Genomic DNA, 17,786 nt, shown 5'->3' on the forward strand with positions numbered 1-17,786 from the left:
CACGGTGCAAAGGGATGGAGAAAAATGCATTTTCCAAATCCATTATAGTAAAATATGTGTCTTCAGTTGGTAAATTAAAAAGGGTCTTGGCGGGATTCGGCAATTCTGCATCCACAATGTTGTTCAACGAGAGGAGATCCTGTATCATTCTTCAACTCGAACCCTTTGCTTTATCTCTGGATAATGGGTACATTACTGGGGTTACTGGTCCACAATGTGCTGGGTACCTTGGCCATATCTTCCTGTAATTGAGAGGGTACTTGTCATGATCTCTGCTTCCAAAAGGTCAGGGTTTTCCCAACTCCCTTGGAAGCAGATCCATAACCCAGGTTCCGAGTGCCAACCAGTCCCAATTGGGACCTTTTGGACCCAGTCCTGGCGCCAGTGGCACCAGGCTCATAAATATGCCCAGTCCCAGCGCTGGAAGCGCCGGGCTCATAATGCTTGGGTGGACTTACCTGCAGCAGACCATGCTGCTTACTTGCCTGCCAGTTGAGCCTCTGATCCTCTTCTGTTTGGAACTACTTTTCCTGTTGGGTGGGGCAGGAGCCACTCCCTAGATTCAGAACACTGGAACTCTTCTGGAAAGCAGGAACTCTTTTCTTACCTAGGCGTGGCTGTGGAAGGAGACACCTAAGCACTACAGGAGGCTATTTAAACCACACCCGATGGATGAATCTTGCTTTGCGTTATTCTGCATCCTCTGCAGCAGAACGCTCATCGTGTCTTCTGCATCTGATCCTGGGCCTAAGGGAAAAGGCTTACCATCCTGAATCCAGTCTTCAGCAACACCTATAAAGACAAGAAAGAACAGGTTAGCATTACGGTCTTCAGTGACAGCTCTTCACTTACCTGGTCCATCGGCTGTCACCAACGCCTCGCGCTGCATTCCGGCATCTGAAAGACAAAGGCTTACCTACTCTTCGTGCGCTCCGGAGGTCTTCACACTGCATTCCGGCATCTGAAAGACAAAAGCTTACCAACTCTTCGCACGCTCCGGAGGCCTTCGGCGCTGCATCCCGCATCTGAAAGACAAAACAAGGTGCGTTTAAAGACATTGGGGAACTTTAATACTCACGTGCCATTACTCCTTTCCACATCTAACCCAGTGGGTATTCCGGCACCCTGCAGCCGCTCCGAACTTGTACCTGCAAAATAAAAAGACAGTTAGAGCGCATCGTGAAGCAGGCAACAAGAGCTTACTTACGTGCTTCCAGTCGCTTCTATTCATCACACGGGCTCCATTTTCAACTCACTTCAGCTCGTCATCCGCCATCGCCGGAACCCTGCAAAACAAGAGACATCATTACTAAAGACTTTAAAGACATTAGAATTACTCGAAACTTACCGTTCGTGCAGTAAACGACGGACAGCAGTCCTCTGAAGTCAAGAGGCCTGCTCCCCTTATCCAGTGAAGAAACTGGTTACAGCACCCTGCCCCGAGGCAGATGGAGAGCACGGCGTTCACTTACCTAAGGTGAGAGCGTTAACCTTTGGGGTTCTACAGGAGAAGAGAAAGGGAAGAAGAGAGAGACATTCAATAACCCAGTTCATTAATCCCATATTTTCTATCTGCAGACATCTTACCCTTCGAGTCAGACATACAGTGCACAGAGGTCCAGCCCAAAGAGCCAGCCGTGTGTTACACATCACCTTTGAAGATACGGTATACGCCCAGTCAAGACCGGCGCCTCTACGGGAATCAGGTGAGCGTTACAGAACGCAAAGCCTACCGCAAAACTCCCGTCCAGGCGCTATGGAAACCTCGGATACCGACCAGCTAGCCCAGTTACTTGGGGAACTAAGGGCAGAAGTGCATGCAGCCCGTCAGGAAACGAACGCTCTAAGAAGGGAACTGATTATTTCCAAGGAGCGAACAGATGATCTCGCTAGACAATTGCTACAGTCACAAGCCGGACAGACCCTGTTACCCGCATCTGGGGGAAATCTTCCTTCTACATCCTCTATGAATCCATTGCAGATCAACCTACCTGGGAATGTACCTCTGGCTCCGCCCGAACGATTTTCTGGTGACCCAAAGAGGTTTGCAGTATTTATCAATCAGTGCCGGTTGCATTTCTTATGCCGGCCAGCAGCCTTTCCAACTGATCAAGCTAAAGTAGCTTTCGTGCTTTCGTACCTTAGTGGCAATGCGGCAGACTGGTCGATCCCTCTAGTAAATCAAGATGATGCGGTCCTCCATGATTTTCAAGCTTTTCAGCTCAGTATGAAAAAACTGTTCGCAAGACATTCACAGGAGCAGGCCTTGGACAATGAGCTTCTTTCGTTGCGACAAGGTAATCAAGACCTTTTGGCTTATATTGCGTCTTTCAACAGACTGATAGTGGAAACTCAATGGCCTGAGGACAAAAGGATTACGCTGTTTTATAGAGGTCTACGTGGAGGGCTCAAAGATGTGTTAGCCCAAGTAGTGAATCCCCCACAAGATTGTTCGGACTATATAGACTTAGTCGTTCAAATAGATCACAGACTGCAGAACAGGAAGGACGATCGTTCCAAGTTTGATGCTCGAGTATTTTCCAAACCGCCAACTCCTTCCAAAGGAGTAGACTCCGGGGAACCCATGCAAATAGGGGGTCTGAAAGGTCCTTTAACACAAAAGGAGCGGGAAAGGAGAAAACAGTTGCAATTATGCCTCTATTGCGGAAACTCGGGGCACTTTCTTCGAGACTGTCCGGTGAAACCTGCCAAGAAGGCAGTAGGAGCTGCAGTTACCAAAGTTACAAACTCTGAGCAGGGAAACAACCTCGCCCGACAAGAATAGAGGTCCTCTTGCCGAGCGTGAAAACCAGTTCCGTGACCTCGCATTTCGTGATACCTATGGTCCTCATTAGCCCTGATAATCCGGATCGATTACATGCAATTGAAGCTTAAGTCGACAGCGGTGCCATCGGCAATTATGTGGATCATGAAATGGTTTTGAGGATGAATCTAACTCTTTGTCCCAAGGCTGTAAAGGACGTCATTACTACGGTGGATGGTACGGAGATAGCCTCCGGGCCAGTAACGCATACCACTCAAGAAGTGACGCTAGTAAGTCAAGATGGACACCATGAGAAGATCGTGTTCGATGTGATCAAGGCCCCTCAGTTTCAGATTATTCTAGGAATACCTTGGTTAGAGAAACACAATCCTCTGATCGATTGGCGAGCAAGAACGGTCCAGTTTCCAGAATGTGTCTCTACTTGTCACCCTCCACCTGGTGTTGCACTGGCAGCAATTTCTTCAGAGACTCCCCAGTTACCTCCCGAATACCTAGAATACCAAGATGTTTTCCGGAAGGATCAGGCTAACTCTCTACCTCCTCATAGGTCTTATTACTGCCAGATAGACCTGATACCTGGATCTACTCCTCCTTGTAGTAGAATTTATGCCCTCACCGAGCCTGAGAACCTTCACCTTCGACAATACCTGGATCAATACCTGGCAAATGGGTTTATTCGTCCTTCCAAGTCCCCTGCTTCTTCAGCTTTGTTCTTCGTTCCAAAAAAGGAAGGAGACCTTAGAACTTGTATAGATTATCGCTCCCTGAACCAGATCACCGTTAAGAATAGATATCCGTTACCTTTGATCCCTGAACTCCTGGACCAAGTCAGAAAAGCATGCATATATACAAAGCTGGATCTTAGAGGAGCTTACCACTTGGTACGAGTAAAAGAGGGCGATGAATGGAAGACGGCCTTCCGCACCAAGTATGGGCTATTTGAATATCAGGTCATGCCCTTCGGACTTTGCAATGCCCCGGCCGCCGTTTCAATATTTTATGAACGATGTCCTCAGAGAGCTCATAGATGTGTGTGTTGTTGTTTACATTGACGACATCCTCGTTTATTCTTCATCGGAATCTGAACATCGGAAACACGTGAAAATGGTCCTCGAAAGATTGCGTCAACACAAACTTTTCGCTAAGTTGGAAAAATGTGTTTTCAACGTGACTGAAGTTGAATTCTTGGGATTCATATTATCACCTGGCGGAGTGCGTATGGATTCAAAGAAGGTCGATGCAGTTCTCAAATGGCCATCACCATCCTCCGTAAAAGGTGTGCAAAGCATGTTAGGCTTCGCTAACTTTTACCGCAGGTTTATCCCCGAATTCTCTCGAATAGTCCAGCCCATCACTGCCTTGTTAAAGAAAAACAAACGTTTTGAATGGTCTACCGAGGCGGAACAAGCTTTCCAGGATTTGAAGACTAAATTTATCTCTGCACCAATCTTAAAACACCCTCGCCCCGAACTCCCCTACATCGTGGAAACTGATGCTTCAAGCCTTGCCATGGGGGCAGTTCTATCACAAAAGGACCCGGTAACCAATCAGTTGCATCCCGTGGCATTTTGGTCCCGCAAATTCTCGCCTCCTGAAATCAATCACACGATTACTGACAAGGAACTTCTGGCTATCAAGTCTGCCTTTAAGGCTTGGCGGCATTATCTGCTGGGGGCCCGACACACCGTTACTGTGATTACGGATCACCGAAACCTGCAATATTTGAAAACCGCAAAAGCCCAATCCTCTAGACAACTCCGTTGGGCATTATTCTTTGCCGAGTTTGACTTCATAATTACCTATCGACCTGGTACAAAGAACGGTAAAGCTGATGCCCTTTCTCGGATGGGAGTGGAAGAACACTTGATCAACCCTAAACCTGTACCAATCATTCCCGAACAAAGAATTCTGGGTGTAATCGCCACAGAATCCATAGAGGAAGTTAAGGATAAAGCCAGGCAACTTGTAACTCCAGCAGACATACAGAATTGGCATCTGCAGGGAAAGGACTTTGCAGCAAAGGACAACTTATTGTATTTCCAAGAACGATTATACCTACCAAGCACAGATTTACAGAAAAAAGTAATCTCTTGTTATCACGATTCTTTAATGGAAGGACATCCCGGTATGGCCAAGACCTCAGAAAAGATCAAGCGCTACTTCTGGTGGCCGTCTTGGAAAAAAGATATCAGAGACTTTATAATGTCCTGTGGAGTATGCGCCCAAAACAAGAGTCAAAAGGAAAGACCAGCAGGCCTCTTACGCCCTATTGACATCCCACCTCGCCCTTGGCATACGCTTTCTATGGACTTCATCACCGATCTACCTCCATGCTCCGGATACAATACGATTCTAGTAATCGTGGACTTATTCTCCAAGATGGCGCATTTCATTCCGCTCAAAGGCTTGCCAACAGCAGCAACTCTGGCCCGAGAATTTCTCGAAAACATCATCCGACTGCACGGTTTTCCTTCGGTTCTAATTTCGGATCGAGGTAGTCAATTTATTTCTCATTTTTGGCGAAGTTGCTGTCGGTCTGCTCAAATTGATGTGAGACTATCGACCAGTCACCACCCTCAGACCGACGGACAAACCGAGAGGACCAATCAAACTCTGGAACAGTATTTACGCTGCATGCTGCAACAAACTGAAAAAACTTGGAAAGACATCCTTTGGATAGCCGAATATGCCTACAATAACTCTGTCCATTCGGGAACTGGGAAAACCCCGTTTTTTCTTTTGTACGGCAGTCACCCTCGAACCTCGGAGTTGGATCCCCTCCAAGATCTTGAAACACCAGCAGTAGACTACCTGCATTCTACAATCACCCAAGCCTTTAAGGAAGCTGTTTCTCACCTTCAAAGGGCTAAAGAACAATACAAGAAAGGAGCAGATCAACATCAGAAGGAAGCCCCTCAATATCAAGTAGGGGATCAAGTCTGGTTATCCACCAAGTATCTACCTCTAAAAGGGCCACGCACATTCAACCCAAGATACCTTGGTCCCTATTCCATCACTACCATAGTAAACCCAGTAGCGGTCAAGTTGGACTTGCCCCCGCACATGAAGATACATCCGGTCTTCCACGTCTCTCTATTAAAACCCGTGCAACCTCAAACCCGACTAACTAAATCTCCAAAACCTATCCTAGTTGATGGAGAACTCGAGTTTGAAGTCAAAAGCATTCTGGACTCCAAGATCTCCAAATCTAAACTATTTTACCTAATTGACTGGAAAGGCTACGGCCCCCAAGAGAGATCCTTGGAACCTGCTGAATATGTCCACGCTCCTCGCCTAATCAAAAGATTTCACCGAACATTTCCTGACAAGCCAAAACCCCCGGAGAAGCCCGGTTTGGGAGGGGCCTTGAGGGGGGGTACTGTCATGATCTCTGCTTCCAAAAGGTCAGGGTTTTCCCAACTCCTTTGGAAGCAGATCCATAACCCAGGTTCCGAGTGCCAACCAGTCCCAATTGGGACCTTTTGGACCCAGTCCTGGCGCCAGTGGCACCAGGCTCATAAATATGCCCAGTCCCAGCGCTGGAAGCGCCGAGCTCATAATGCTTGGGTGGACTTACCTGCAGCAGACCATGCTGCTTACTTGCCTGCCAGTTGAGCCTCTGATCCTCTTCTGTTTGGAACTACTTTTCCTGTTGGGTGGGGCAGGAGCCACTCCCTAGATTCAGAACACTGGAACTCTTCTGGAAAGCAGGAACTCTTTTCTTACCTAGGTGTGGCTGTGGAAGGAGACACCTAAGCACTACAGGAGGCTATTTAAACCACACCCGATGGATGAATCTTGCTTTGCGTTATTCTGCATCCTCTGCAGCAGAACGCTCATCGTGTCTTCTGCATCTGATCCTGGGCCTAAGGGAAAAGGCTTACCATCCTGAATCCAGTCTTCAGCAACACCTATAAAGACAAGAAAGAACAGGTTAGCATTACGGTCTTCAGTGACAGCTCTTCACTTACCTGGTCCATCGGCTGTCACCAATGCCTCGCGCTGCATTCCGGCATCTGAAAGACAAAGGCTTACCTACTCTTCGTGCGCTCCGGAGGTCTTCACACTGCATCCCGCATCTGAAAGACAAAACAAGGTGCGTTTAAAGACATTGGGGAACTTTAATACTCACGTGCCATTACTCCTTTCCACATCTAACCCAGTGGGTATTCCGGCACCCTGCAGCCGCTCCGAACTTGTACCTGCAAAATAAAAAGACAGTTAGAGCGCATCGTGAAGCAGGCAACAAGCGTTTACTTACGTGCTTCCAGGCGCTTCTATTCATCACACGGGCTCCATTTTCAACTCACTTCAGCCCGTCATCCGCCATCGCCGGAACCCTGCAAAACAAGAGACATCATTACTAAAGACTTTAAAGACATTAGAATTACTCGAAACTTACCGTTCGTGCAGTAAACGACGGACAGCAGTCCTCTGAAGTCAAGAGGCCTGCTCCCCTTATCCAGTGAAGAAACTGGTTACAGCACCCTGCCCCGAGGCAGATGGAGAGCACGGCGTTCACTTACCTAAGGTGAGAGCGTTAACCTTTGGGGTTCTACAGGAGAAGAGAAAGGGAAGAAGAGAGAGACATTCAATAACCCAGTTCATTAATCCCATATTTTCTATCTGCAGACATCTTACCCTTCGAGTCAGACATACAGTGCACAGAGGTCCAGCCCAAAGAGCCAGCCGTGTGTTACACATCACCTTTGAAGATACGGTATACGCCCAGTCAAGACCGGCGCCTCTACGGGAATCAGGTGAGCGTTACAGTACTGGTCTGTCAATGAGTGTAGTGTGCAGTACTTCTCTGTTCTGTACCATAACCTGACAAGGGCAGAGATGATTTAATGGGAGGGCTAAAGGGGCACTTGCCGAAGGCCACCAACTTGGAGGGGGGCCCCACAAGGCTGCCTGATCTAAAGTAGTAAGATTCCATTGTTCACCAGACTTAAATAGCACATGTCAGGATATTGTATGGCATGCTGGCTGCTGAGGCTCTAAACCTATTGCCTCTCTGTTTTGACAAGTACATTCTGCCTTAATCAACACATTATGTAATGTGTTCTGTGTTCACTGTGGTATACATAGAATGGGTGGTCCTTTAGGCACATCCCCTCTAGCATTCTTTCCTTGTTGAGGGATTTATGCTGATCATGTGCAATAGCCAAAGTTGAAATGCATATTGATAAATTGAGTGCCACAATGGTTCAGAAGTTAGCTCAGTCTGTTAAGCACTCATTGCAGATATATGTGTTCATATGCAAGATTAGAATAGCACATTCCAGCAAGGCTGGCTGAGCCTTTCCTATCCTTGAAGTTTATAAACCTGCCTGCATATGTACTTGGTTTTGCAACACAACAGGTGCTATTATCAGCAATGTACCTGCACCAGATAGGAGTTGCGATAAAAACGAACATGTCATCTGTATAATGAAGGTCTAGAAATTGGTTTGTTCAGATGGGGTGTTGTAAAACCAAGGCGATCACCACCAATGAGGAGCATACACTATTAGACCAAGTGGTGAATAAGTATTCAAATTGAAGATGTGGAAAGCGTTCATGATTGTATCGTGGCTTTGTCAGCAGATGATAGTGATCCTGGTCAAATCCTGTAATATCGCTTACAATACTGTGCTCTCTTCTGTGATGTTTGCCTTCTCACATGCTGGTTGCATCTTTTAGCCCATTACCAGTGGTCGAAGTATATGAAAAGAAATAGTGGAACTATGTTCCCTGCTGGCCTGCCCCCAAACCTCCCAAACCCCCCAAACCCCATCGCCAAGCTCCGTCCCACGCGCAATATAACCCCCCAAATACGCCTGCTGTTTAAGGGAAGGTTCAGTGCACTGCAGTGCAAGCTTCAACTTCTTCCTACACTTCTATTCCAGAATGGTTTCTTTTTAAAATAAAAGTATAGGAACAGTCCATCTTATTTTTTTTTTAAAAAAGAAGAGGATCAGCGCTCCCAACTGCTCCTGCCCACTCTGTCCCACTGGCCATTAATTGATCTTTTTTTTTTATGTAGGGCATTTGAGTGGAAGGGTTGGTAGACAGAAGAGAGCGGACCAAATGTTGCAGCCCTCGGGCAAGCATATTTTGAGGTCTGCTCATTTCACACAAAAAATCGGGTTGCCTTGTTGTAAAAGTAAAAGATTTTCTGCACATTTATAAATTACAATTTCACAAATCAATGTTTTGGAAGTATTTAATGCTTTAAAATACAAAAGACAACCCCGGATTAAATATGTTCAATCATCAATTGGTATGCTTGTACTTATAAACTTCCCTTGATGATGGAGAGAATGAAGCTAGAATCATTCCCATTTTGCGTAACACCCTTCTATAATATATTTTTTTTAAGAATGGTCATGTTTGGTAATGTGATTTGTGGTGTACTTTCCGAGCCAGTTTTATAAAATTAGATTATTTTAGTTCATGGTAAGAACTGGAAAAGAAAGTGTTCAAATGCAGAAGTTGCAGAGTTGGCGCACATCATAGCTTCACCAATGTGTGATCCTGGGCATCTCATTTAATCTTGTATTGCCTAACCTTTCAAAATTGCCAGTCCCTAAACCTTTCAAAATTGTGAGCCCTGCAGAGTGATTTCCTTTTCAGGATATGATCTACAAAAAAGCCTAACTCATGGTTTCACTGGCTACAGTGTGCCTTACGTGAGCATTGATACATTGCACACTACAGGCATATGTTCCTTTGATCTCTAATGACAACACTATTTGAAAATAATTTGGCTGCATCTATACACAAAACCGTGCACCATTCACCACCTTCCTCGCCAGTCACAGACAGTATTATCTTATCCTTTTTAATTATTGCCACCTCTAAATCTAGTGTGGGGATGGTACCTCGGCCATGTTCTTGAGGGACTGCTGTCCTAAACAAAAACTCCACTGGCAGTCTCCATGCTTTCTTTCATTCCTGTCACCCATCCCACCAGCACTGTTACTTCATATAGGAACATCTGGATGTATAGGCACCCCTCTGGTAGCGCCATCACTATTAAGGTACTTGTATTATCACAGTGGCCCTAGCATAATGTATTTCTGGGGTTAAGCACACTACACCGTCCTCAGTAAATGCAATAGTCCTGTTTAGCTTGCTCAGGGGGGTCCCTACCTAGCAAGTTCACTGGGGTATCCTTTGTAAATAGCATGGCTACCACCCCTTGGGTACCTACCTTGATGGGTAACTCTTCTGTAAATAGAACAGCCATTGTTGCCTCAGAGAACCCCTGCATTGCCCATTACTTTTCCTGATATGGGGAAGTTACTGTCCTTAATACAGATACCATAAAGATAAATGTTTTACTACCTATCCTCAAACCTACTTGGGGTTCCTCTCCCGGGTCTGCAGTAACTGACTGGTACTGGGCACATCAGGGCTCTCTGTTGGCTGTCCTTGCTCCCTGGGAGTACAAAAGCGCTCCATTCTAGTACTCATTCTGGTTTTGAATTACCGTACCTTGTGGCAGGGGGTTCTTGCTGAGATGGGGGCTGTGGTGCTTTCTGCTGTATGTATGCTGGTGTGGTATTTAGGCCTGGGTTCTGCATTTTCTGGTGTGGAGATGTCTGATACTGTGGCGATTGTCCAGGATTAGGCGCTTGTTTGGGGCTCAGGGCAATTGGGGGCATCATCTTTGATGGCGAATGGTATGCAAGAGCATACGCAGGCCCACTAGGATAAACGCGGGGATCATAATGATCATAATTATATACTGGTCTTCTACTACACACTCGCGCAAAGTGTCCTTCCCTGCTGCATGTCCAACACGGTCCCGGTCACCCAAACCTTTGACTCATTCCCCCGAATCCACCTCCTCGTCCTCCCTGAAAACCTCCACTTCTCCTCTGATAAGCCTCCCTGTCACTTCTATTGTCTGGGTACCCTTGGTAACCCTCTGTCCATTCCGGCACTTGCCTTGTGTACTGCTGCCCCCCCCCCCCCCCACCGGGAAGCTGGTAATTAGCACTCCTCCTACACTTAACTTCGCAGACTTTGCTTCAGCCTTTGGTGCCTGCTCCGCAGTTTCCTTTTTCTGCTCAGGCCATGATGCACTATTATTGCCTGAATCACAGCCGATCCCTTCGCTTCTATCCCTCCTATCTTATCTAAATCCTTTTGCGCATCTTTGGGGCGTCCCCTCCATAACATATTATAAAATATCACTATATTCTTGTCTCAAGGCTTCTCTGTCTCTGCCCTCCACATTTCTTGCACCTAGTTAATATACAATGCAGGGTCTTCATCTAACTTCATGGCACAGGCCATAATCAAATTGATGGCTGGATATGCTGACCTTAACACATTCCATACTCTTATTCAACAGTCATTAAACGGTGCTCATGATTGTCATTATTTATATGTACCCTGCCTTCCTCCATATGTCATCTACCTGTTTTCGTAGCAGTGTGGCAAATAAACTTCACATACCTCACTTCCAATATAATCCCTGCAATTTGTTTTTCTAATGCATATATCCATTTTCTTGCCCCCACTGTGAGTGAGGGAAATGCCTTAATTACATTATTTCTGTCCATGTTCAGCCAGGATTCATAATGTGCCATCCCATGTCACTTGTGCAATAACGGAAAGTGTTTGTACTTTTTTAGCTTGTAATGTTTTCCCACCTCTCTTGCTTTTGCTACAGCCATTCAACCCGGTTGTTTCGTAAGCCTTGGTCCCCATAGACTCTCTACCCTAGTGTTTTTACAGGTGGTAGCTCATCCTCCTGATTTTCCCCCTGCTACTACTCTGACGACCACTCATCTTCCTGCCCAGCATCTCTGGCCGTTCAAATCAAGTCATAATCTACCTGACGCCATGTAATGAACCCTCTGGAAGCCCCCCAGCATTGAAGCTATCTTCGCTTGCAGCTACCTGCACGTCCCTGGTCCCTTTACCATCAATTTGAAACAGAATATCACCTACTCTCCATTAGTCTGCACCTATAATCACTTTCTGTCCCTCCCATTGCTGCTGCAATGCTCTCACCAGCTCTGCTTCTGTACTAGGAAGCGCTGTTTCTAATTCTCTCTGTGCCCTATTTTCTACTTCAATAACCAGCGGTTCTCGTGTAGCATTAGCCACTGAGGTGGAGGTAGCATTTGCACTAGTAGTGAGAGCTCCCTGCCTTGGTACTGGTTGGGGTACATACTGGGGGTTGGTATAACCTGTTTCAGGTTGCAGGGGGAAACACCTATATGGAGGTGGGGGCTGTGGGGACACTCAGAGTAGGTATTACCACCTTTCTTTTGGTTTGTCCGGGGCATCTTCCAAATCCACGTCCATTCTCCAGAGTTCGGGGATACCTTGCCTACTTTTTCAACTTTAATATACTTATGACCCAACACATCCTTGTTATTTGAGCCCGCTTTGGGCCTTGGCTTGTACATTCCCACTTTTGTATCCGTGGCCCACTCACAATGATATTTTCAGAATTGTTTCCTTGTACCACGGAAGTGCGGGATACAAATATTCGAGTGAGGTATTCGTAAACAGTTCCCACTTCTCGCCTTACCAAAAATGCTTATTTCTTAGATAGCCAATCCACCGACACCATTCTATCCCACCCTCCCAACGCTGTGCACGGCCCTGCGTACCCTCCCAATGTCCCTTCAAACCAAACCACACACCCCTTGTCTCTTCCTACTCACACACATCACCAACACACCCTTATTCATACAATTGTGCACCCATCGTCCTGTACACAACAATTCTATATACATATTAAATCACAATGTATACCAAAAACATTGTCAAAAATAAAACCACACTTATTTACACAATGGTTTAGGCCATTCCTCTGTCTCCTTGCCTCGAGATTAATTTCCCCTTCTCATGCCCTGTTGTGCTGGGCAGAGGGATCCTACGCCCTCTATGCAATGTACCACTACTGTACTTGCAGCGCTCCCTTCCCTCCTCTGAGGGGATCCCTTTTTTCCTCACTTCTCTTTTATCACCATTATACTACGAAGGACGTCCTCCTTCCTCTCGTCGGAGGCGATCCCTCTGGCCACTGTTATAAAACCAGTCTATCGCCACATGGTCTGCTCCCTCTAACACACTCAGTTTCTTTTTAATTGTATCCTCTTTTACAACTTTTTGCACATAATGCCTATTGTTGATGAGTTGCCCTTGGGGCTCCCCTTTTCACTTTCTCTGGATAACCTTGTGAGAACTAAGTTCCCAAGGGTAGAAAGGATCTTTGGATCCCTTTAACATTTTATTAGATGAGACCAGCACCCCCACCTTATGTGAAGTGCTGGGGAGATATTGGGTATCCCCTTTCTCATTCTAAATGTAACATTTATGTTACAAGGACAAACTTGCCTCTTAATTGCTTGTGGCAGTGAACCTTTTTATTCGGTGCACCTTTACCAGAGGCTCTTTCCACAGCCCCGGTAAAGGCGCCCATGCATGCTAATTTTACCAAAATGGCCACGGGCTACTTCTTTTGCCATTTCAGTGTTCCTTGTTCTTTTTTGTTCCTTCCCCTGACCTCCAGGGCGGGAAAATCCTTTGTGTTAACTTTATCTTCGGCAGGAGACCTCGGTCAAGCCGGGCTCTAGAGTCTCTGTGAAGACAGGAAGCGAGTGAGAGGAGTCCAAAACTCTGCAGGCCTTTATCTTCCAGCTTGACCGCGAGAATCCAGTCAACCTACCAACTCCCGCCCCCCCACCCCAAAGTTTGAATGTTGCATGGCTGTTTGATTGGCTGGGTTCCTGCATAAAAGTCTGATCATGGAATCTGAAGAGGTAGTCGACCACTGGAACCGAAACCGAAGAGGATGATGGAGAAAACGCAGCTGAGAGGATTTCCAGCGACCAGAGATCATGCTGTGTAACCAGAGCCTGCTGTTACCCTTCCTTCCAATCGCCCTAGTGACTCAAAAAACTCCCTCGACCAAGAGCCTGGCCATACTCACTAGACTCGAGAAGACCTGCATTTTGACGCATCCCACATCGTGCTGCGACTTTGCGGGGCTGTCATACCCTGGGACCTCAAGCCATTATGCAGTGCACAATCTACCGAATTCCAAATCTTGCTGAAACTTTGTGGGCATCCTGGTGGACCTCCAGAAACGTCAATCAAGTCTGAAAAGTCCCCTCACCAGAGTGCTGGACCTTGCAAACGACGAGAATCTGACCAGTGATATTCTGTCTTCTTCTTTGCTCTTGAAAACAACACCAAATCCACAGAAGAAAACACAAATTCAGCCGCGAATAAACCCTTGCCTGAAGCCTTCTGTGTCGATCCCTGCTGAAAAAGCCCCTCCAGGGTCCTGTCTGTCCTCCTGACAAGGAATGCGGTGCCTGCACTTTTGGCTACAGATCCTGAAGTCATCCTGCTGCAAAATCTTCTCCTGTGCTGAGGTACTGTGCTGGCTTGGGTCTTTAGTTACTTTAAGTCTCTTGTGAGTTCTGTGTAGTTTTGGGTGGTTTCTGTGATTGGGAGGCCTCTCGTCCAGTTCACCCAGGCCCACTTCTGGAACCCTCCTAGGGTGTCTTCTCTTAAGTCTCTGGACCCTCAACTAACTCTAAAGTAGAATACTTGTATGGACAGCCTTCCTCTGGAACTCTGAACTTTACCTGCAACTGAGCCCCCCCCCCCCCGTACAGCTGGCTCGTAGACCACTAGGCGCCCTCTTCTACATCAGAGAGAACTCGTGTACTAGAATTGAGAAGGGCTGGATACTTTAAGGGGTCTGCCTTGAAAAGTAAAAGTGTTGGAAAGTTTACTTGTAAATGAGTTAGTTGGTACCTCTAAACTCTGAGTGAATAGTTATAAAACGTTATTACTTACCTTTGATATGTACTGCCATTCTAAAAAGTATATATAGGATTTACCTACTTCAAATACGCTGTGCCTTCTTAAATACATATTCTCAAAGTCTTACTTTCCTTAGGAACTGTCTTGCCATTCTAACAAAAAGTAGATGGAAGTTGAACTTGCTCACCTGTAAATTGGGTTCCCCTCTTCCCAAAAGTAATTTTGTTGGCTTCACTTTAATACAATTATCCTAAAAGGAAAAATAGTGTCCCCAATTGGGTCTTGCTTACCCTGACATGTTGTTAGGCTGTCCAGCATAAGTCTGCCTAGGTCATACTTACCTGTAAGTTGCTGATAACTAATTTTGAAAAGTGTTTAGGTTTTACTTACCTTGTGTTAGCTGTGTGCCATCCTAAACCACGTTAAAAAGTTATGGCATACCTTCATCTGTGTTGGACTGATCTGAAAAGCAAACTGTAATAGTATATTGCACATTAGGTTTTACCTGCTTAGAATAGCTGTGTGCCATTCTTGGGTTTAGCTAAACTTGGTTTGCCTTGAGCCATCCAAAAATAGTGTAATATGTTCTTAATGATCCTAGACTGTTCACTGAGCTAAAAAGTAAGTGTAATTGTATATTACACCCAAAGTTCAACTCATCTAGAATAACTGTTATCCTGAATCAGTGTTATAGGCTCCTAGAATAAGTGTTCCACTATTCAGAAAAGTATATTGGCCAGTTGATTTACTAAATACAATTTCTTGCTGAACGTCACGGTACAACTGCTAGGGTCTACTACACGGTAGTACTGTAATTTGTTCTGAAAGTAATTTATGGTTTTACTCCACAAGAATAGGTGTGCCCTATACTGAATGTGTATACAAAGGTCTGACTTACCTAGAAATATTGTCGATTTCTAAATAAGGTCTATGCTTTGATCTGTGAACTTTAAAGCACAGGTTGTATTATTATAATGTGTATATATGATCTGTGATAGTACTTTTTTACCCAAGCTTTACCTTGGTCTACTTGTATTTAAATAAACAATTTATTTTTACAATACATAGTGTACTCTTATGTCCCGTCCCCTTTCCTCCATACTGCATGGGCGTCCCTCGCTTGGGACGGGAGACAGAACCTTTTTCACCACAAAAAACCTTATTGCCCTTTAAATTTAGAGGGGCACGGGGCGCGGCCCTTGGAGCATGCGCTCCTCTGACTCCGCCCACTGGCACCACTCCTCAGTCCCCTTTTCCACATTGAGCGGAACTGGCTGATTTCACCAGCGCTCCTGGGTTTGGCTTTGGCCTTGTAATACCATGCGCTCTTCCCCGGATACTTTCTTCTGTCTTTTTGTCTTCTCTTTTATCAATCGGGTAAATTGTTCTCTGGTGCCACGCTCCTCCCCGGCACATGTCGACTTCAGCAGGTGTCCAGCCTGCGAAGGGCTCTTTCCGACGTCCGATCCCCACGCTCTTTGCCTCTGCTGCCTTGGCCCCGACCATGGCTCGGAAGGTTGTACCGTGTGCGACGCGCTTACACCGCATGCTCTGAAGAACAGACTAGCTCGGTGGAGGGAGCTCTTCGAGAAGTTGCATCCAGAGTACTTGAAGGACTTTGTCAGACATAAGTCCAGGCCCAAGGGAGGGGCGGGGGGGGAGTGAAGGCGCTTTTTTCCATCCCACCCCGTGTTGCCCATGCCTGTTGCCTAGTATCTGTAGCCACTGTTGCCTAGTATCTATAGCCTGCTTGCTCTGTGCTTCCTTCTGCCTAATATATATAGCCACTGTTGCCCACACTTAGCCTGCACTGCCCATACAGTGCTGCCCATGCCCTACCACAGTGCTGCCTCTGTTTAGCATATAGAGCCTATGTTGCCTATGCCTTGCCTCTGTGCTGCCTTTTGCCTAGTATCTATAGCCTGCTTGCCTCTGTGCTGCCTTTTGCCTAGCATCTATAGCCACTGTTGCCTAGTATCTACAGCCTGCTTGCCTCTGTGCTGCCTTTTGCCTAGCATCTATAGCCACTGTTGCCTAGTATCTATAGCCACTGGTGCCTATACTTAGCCTGCACTGCCCACACAGTGCTGCCTATGTCCTGCCACCGTGCTGCCTCTGTTAGTATACAGAGCCTGTGTTGCCTACGCCTTGCCACTGCACTGCCTTTGCCTATTATAGAGAGCCTGTGTTGCCTGTGCCTAGCTACTGTGTTGCCCATCCAACCTCATAACGCTCAGGCTACTATTACGCACTTGCCCATACTTGCACACTATGCATCTGCCACCATTCTACACTGTTCCATTAAGAACTATCCTCTACATAATCACCTCACATGATATTAACATGCCCCAGCCTACAAGCCAACTAAGGCATATGCCTGAACCTCCCAAGCAGGTAGACATGACCACCAATCCTTTCTGCCTCCAACAGAGAAACCTCAAACACTGTGACAGACTCCCAAGAATTTATGATCCACTAACTAAAACCTTACCCCCCCCACCCCCTTATGTCCTCTTCTCCTCTAAACCTACAAGGGACGCCCAGTCTACTACCAAACCGCATCCTACAAAAATACCAATTGTCAACACCCACTCCAGCTCAACAGCCGACTCTTTAGAGGCCCCATCACCCCTCTGAAACGCCACATCAACGCCCAGCTAGCATCTGCCCTACCTACCCAAACTGGCATAAAAGGCGCACTAATAAACGCCCACTCCATGCTGGCCCACGCCACAGGTATAGCTGTCCTTATCCACAATGAAAATATCGACTTCCTGGCCATCACTGAATCATGGCTTTACACTGCAGCAGGCCCTGCAATCATGCTGGCCACCCCAGACAATTACACTCTTCTAAGATTAGATCGTACCACCGTCTGGCCATAATTGTTAAGAACAATCTAACCCTGAGACTTTTAAAATCATGCGAATCCCTCACCGCCAAACTCACTACTTAGACTATCACCATTCACCTTATATACCGACCGACAGGCCCTCTAGGCTCCTTTGAGGAAGACCTATCGAGCATACTATCGGACAACCTCAAAAATTAATCACAATGCCTCACCCTAGGAGGCTTTAACCTCAGTTTCAGTGACCCCTAGATACTAATGCCACACAGATTAACAACTCCTTAGAGGAACTAGGATTCTCCCAAAAGGTCACAGGGACCACTCACATTAAAGGAAGGACCCTTGACTGGATTGCTGAAC

The 17,786-nt window shown here is 46.4% G+C and overlaps 1 protein-coding gene across 3 annotated transcripts in view; it reads left to right on the top strand.

The window, feature by feature from the left end:
* The window catches only part of AGFG2 (ArfGAP with FG repeats 2), a 1,592,250-nt gene that overhangs the window by 1,306,347 nt on the left and 268,117 nt on the right, over positions 1 to 17,786 (top strand). The gene's annotated exons all lie outside the window — the stretch shown is intronic.

The sequence above is a fragment of the Ambystoma mexicanum genome, chromosome 1p (assembly GCF_040938575.1).
Source record: "Ambystoma mexicanum isolate Mex_15411 chromosome 1p, UKY_AmexF1_1, whole genome shotgun sequence".
NCBI classification, from domain to species: Eukaryota; Metazoa; Chordata; class Amphibia; order Caudata; family Ambystomatidae; genus Ambystoma; species Ambystoma mexicanum.